This window comes from Schistocerca americana, unplaced genomic scaffold (genome assembly GCF_021461395.2).
Source record: "Schistocerca americana isolate TAMUIC-IGC-003095 unplaced genomic scaffold, iqSchAmer2.1 HiC_scaffold_184, whole genome shotgun sequence".
In the NCBI taxonomy this organism is placed as follows: domain Eukaryota; kingdom Metazoa; phylum Arthropoda; class Insecta; order Orthoptera; family Acrididae; genus Schistocerca; species Schistocerca americana.
In genome coordinates, this window is record NW_025725889.1 from 222,501 (window position 1) to 227,500 (window position 5,000).

The 5,000-nt window shown below is 52.5% G+C and overlaps 1 non-coding gene across 1 annotated transcript in view; it reads right to left on the reverse strand.

Annotated features, from left to right (window-relative positions):
- Nucleotides 1-848, reverse strand: part of LOC124573689 — a 1,910-nt gene extending 1,062 nt beyond the window's left edge. Inside the window, exon 1 of the ribosomal RNA XR_006972067.1 lies at nucleotides 1-848. This exon is cut by the window's left edge and continues 1,062 nt beyond it. This is a non-coding gene — a ribosomal RNA (small subunit ribosomal RNA).
- Between the last annotated feature and the right edge of the window lie 4,152 nt (nucleotides 849-5,000).

Sequence of the window (5,000 nt, forward strand, 5' to 3'; positions counted from 1 at the left end):
CAAAGTAAACGTGCCGGCCCACCGAGACACTCACTCAAGAGCACCCTGGTAGGATTGCAACGGGGTCCGCCTCGGGACGCACGAGCACGCACGAGGCGCGTCGCACGCCTTCGGCTCGCCCCACCGGCAGGACGTCCCACGATACATGCCAGTTAAACACCGACGGGCGGTGAACCAACAGCGTGGGACACAAATCCAACTACGAGCTTTTTAACCGCAACAACTTTAATATACGCTATTGGAGCTGGAATTACCGCGGCTGCTGGCACCAGACTTGCCCTCCAATAGATACTCGTTAAAGGATTTAAAGTGTACTCATTCCGATTACGGGGCCTCGGATGAGTCCCGTATCGTTATTTTTCGTCACTACCTCCCCGTGCCGGGAGTGGGTAATTTGCGCGCCTGCTGCCTTCCTTGGATGTGGTAGCCGTTTCTCAGGCTCCCTCTCCGGAATCGAACCCTGATTCCCCGTTACCCGTTACAACCATGGTAGGCGCAGAACCTACCATCGACAGTTGATAAGGCAGACATTTGAAAGATGCGTCGCCGGTACGAGGACCGTGCGATCAGCCCAAAGTTATTCAGAGTCACCAAGGCAAACGGACCGGACGAGCCGACCGATTGGTTTTGATCTAATAAAAGCGTCCCTTCCATCTCTGGTCGGGACTCTGTTTGCATGTATTAGCTCTAGAATTACCACAGTTATCCAAGTAACGTGGGTACGATCTAAGGAACCATAACTGATTTAATGAGCCATTCGCGGTTTCACCTTAATGCGGCTTGTACTGAGACATGCATGGCTTAATCTTTGAGACAAGCATATGACTACTGGCAGGATCAACCAGGGAGCTGCGTCAACTAGAGCTGAGCAGCCGGCCGCCCGGGAGTGTGTCCCGGGGGCCCGCGCGAACACGCAAGCGTCCGCTCAATTATTCTGCAAACAGGAGGAGGCTGAGCTCCCCTGCACAATACACCTCGAAACCCTCTCAGGTCCCGGCGGCGCGCAGCGCCGTCCTAAGTACTTGGTCGGGTTCGAGAGAGGCGCAATCGCCCGGAGTTTGGCGAGTAGACGCTTTAGGTGCGACCACCCGTGCTCCCAACTGAGCTTGCCGCTGCCGACAGAGGCCCGGGAGCGTGCTGTCGTGGCATTGCCGGCGGGAGACAACACGCGCCACCTACGGTGACCGGCAGCTCCAACGCCAGCGCCACAGAAGGACAAAAGCCCCACTTGGGTGCCGAAGCGAACTCTCCCAGCACAGCGCACGCGCCAACACGTCCGCACAGCTGCGATACAAACCACCTGCGAGAACCGCAGAGGCGACCGAGCAGCAGACGGCGTCGCGGCGCCGAGCGCCGGGCGGCGGCGCATCCTCAGCGCACACAGTCCTCAATCGGACCAGCACACTGCAGATGTCCACCGCGCTTCGCACCGGGCCCGCGAGGACCTACTTTGGCCGCACGGCGCCGCGTGCAGGGTGCGCCGGCGCGCAGCTGCGCCGCCTGCCGCCTCCGTCGGCCGGCGCGCCTGCCACTGGCCGCCCCCACCAGCCGGCTGTAGCGCGTGCGCCCACGCACCGCGCGGCCAGCACGCCGGGAGGCCCCCCCTCACCGGCCGGGGACGGTCCCACCCAGCCACCGCCGCGTATCGCTTCACACCCAGATGCCATTCACGTTCGTGGGCATGGTGGGTATCGCTGGAACAACCGGTTGGTAGCTCAACCGATCGTCGCCATCACTGATTCACCTCTAGCGAGAACAACCGCACCACAACGGTTTACCAGTTGTTCATTTGCATAACGTCACCAGCAAACGTAGGCGTCCATCGCCATTTGCAAATTCAACGATTGTTGCATGCCTGTGTCAGGTGTCACGACACACTATGTCTGCCCACATACACGCAACAACATGTGCACGCTTCGCGAACACGTGGAAGGTGGCCCCCGTACGTATGCGATGTCCATTGCGCGAACGACTGTCAACCGGCCTCTGTCGCATGTCGCAGATGTGGAACGCAGTGCACCATGCTATCACGGTGTGTGAGAAGAGACGACTACGTCTGACAACACGCGCCACTACATCAACAGACGGCTCATGCTGATCGCCATCCAGGGCATACCACACTGCAATCCAGCTCTTATAGGGAGACGACACGTAGCTGAGTGCACAACATTTGGACCGCATGGTTCGCCGTTGTTGGCGCAGTCGTTGTACGGTCACATGTACCACGATGTATCATTCAGTACATGAGGACCAATGTGCAGTACAGTGTGTGATTTGGACGTACAACATCAGCGGACAGTTGACACAGGCCGTACCACAGCGTAGGCTAAGTGCTTCGCACATGCGAATGCCAATGAACAACTGCAAATGCCAATGAACAACTGCAAAGGGCATTGAGCATGTACGTCCTGCTGCCATCCACATTACTGTGTATAGCTGCAAGGTGTTTAACATGAAGCGATACACTGGGGACCGGGCAGTGCGAGTAGCAAACTATATTGCGGGGGTTGCAGTTAGGCAACACTACACTAATTTAACGCGTCGTATGACAATTACAGAGCAGGTTAAGGCCCAACGTGTGTTGGGTTAAGGCCCAACGTGTGTTGGGTTAAGGCCCAACGTGTGTTGGGTTAAGGCCCAACGTGTGTTGGGTTAAGGCCCAACGTGTGTTGGGTTAAGGCCCAACGTGTGTTGGGTTAAGGCCCAACGTGTGTTGGGTTAAGGCCCAACGTGTGTTGGGTTAAGGCCCAACGTGTGTTGGGTTAAGGCCCAACGTGTGTTGGGTTAAGGCCCAACGTGTGTTGGGTTAAGGCCCAACGTGTGTTGGGTTAAGGCCCAACGTGTGTTGGGTTACGTTAAGGGGCAATGTGGGTTACGTTAAGGGGCAATGTGGGTTACGTTAAGGGGCAATGTGGGTTACGTTACGGCGCAATATAGGTTACGTTACGGCGCAATATAGGTTACGTTAAGGCGCAATATCGGTTACGTTAAGGCGCAATACAGGTTACGTTAAGGCGCAATACAGGTTACGTTAAGGCGCAATACAGGTTACGTTAAGGCGCAATACAGGTTACGTTAAGGCGCAATACAGGTTACGTTAAGGCGCAATACAGGTTACGTTAAGGCGCAATGCAGGTTACGTTAAGGCGCAATGCAGGTTACGTTAAGGCGCAATACAGGTTACGTTAAGGCGCAATACAGGTTACGTTAAGGCGCAATACAGGTTACGTTAAGGCGCAATACAGGTTACGTTAAGGCGCAATACAGGTTACGTTAAGGCGCAATACAGGTTACGTTAAGGCGCAATACAGGTTACGTTAAGGCGCAATACAGGTTACGTTAAGGCGCAATACAGGTTACGTTAAGGCGCAATACAGGTTACGTTAAGGCGCAATACAGGTTACGTTAAGGCGCAATACAGGTTACGTTAAGGCGCAATACAGGTTACGTTAAGGCGCAATACAGGTTACGTTAAGGCGCAATACAGGTTACGTTAAGGCGCAATACAGGTTACGTTAAGGCGCAATACAGGTTACGTTAAGGCGCAATACAGGTTACGTTAAGGCGCAATACAGGTTAGGTTAAGGCGCAATACAGGTTAGGTTAAGGCGCAATACAGGTTAGGTTAAGGTACGACATAGGTTAGGTTAAGGTACGACATAGGTTAGGTTAAGGTACGACATAGGTTAGGTTAAGGTACGACATAGGTTAGGTTAAGGTACGACATAGGTTAGGTTAAGGTACGACATAGGTTAGGTTAAGGTACGACATAGGTTAGGTTAAGGTACGACATAGGTTAGGTTAAGGTACGACATAGGTTAGGTTAAGGTACGACATAGGTTAGGTTAAGGTACGACATAGGTTAGGTTAAGGTACGACATAGGTTAGGTTAAGGTACGACATAGGTTAGGTTAAGGTACGACATAGGTTAGGTTAAGGTACGACATAGGTTAGGTTAAGGTACGACATAGGTTAGGTTAAGGTACGACATAGGTTAGGTTAAGGTACGACATAGGTTAGGTTAAGGTACGACATAGGTTAGGTTAAGGTACGACATAGGTTAGGTTAAGGTACGACATAGGTTAGGTTAAGGTACGACATAGGTTAGGTTAAGGTACGACATAGGTTAGGTTAAGGTACGACATAGGTTAGGTTAAGGTACGACATAGGTTAGGTTAAGGTACGACATAGGTTAGGTTACGGTACGACATAGGTTAGGTTACGGTACGACATAGGTTAGGTTACGGTACGACATAGGTTAGGTTACGGTACGACATAGGTTAGGTTACGGTACGATATAGGTTAGGTTACGGTACGATATAGGTTAGGTTAAGGTACACATTGTTGTAAGGAAAGGTTTAATGGGGGGCGGGGCGGGGCGGCCGGTTTGTTGATTGTGATTATAGTAAGTGGATGCCTGCGGCATCATCTGATTTGCCACGTCAGGATGCACCTTTGGCTCATGACAGGCGGCGCTCTCATTCCATGCTTGTGGCAGACCTGTGTCTTTCATTCCTGCCATTGTTTGTGTGCTGTGAGAGGAGGCAGTATTGTGATGTTGGGTGCACCCCTGTGTAGGACATGTGTGGGTGTTGGTGGCTTGGCTGAGCAATGGTGGTTGTCGGGTGGGTGGGATATTCTGTTTTCTGAGTGGACCTCCCAGTCTGGTTATGACAGTGTGGATTGTCTAATGTGGCGGAGAGGATGCACTGGGTGTTGTTCCATGCTGGTGCTTACATATTGTCTGTGTGCGTGTTACAGGCAGAGAGTAGTGCGTGATAAGGGTGTGTGGCTGACGTGTGGTTGTGATTGTGAGCAGAGTCTTTCAGCATGTATACGGACAGTTGTATACATTATCTGTATTCTGATGGCTCTATCTATTACTAATCAGCGCCGTGTATACGTTTAATCCGGTTCCAGTCGAAACTGTTGTATCTCTGTACATTAGTGACACGGCGAGCCCGCTATGTAGTTACTCGTCTCGGCAGCTTCCACCGGTG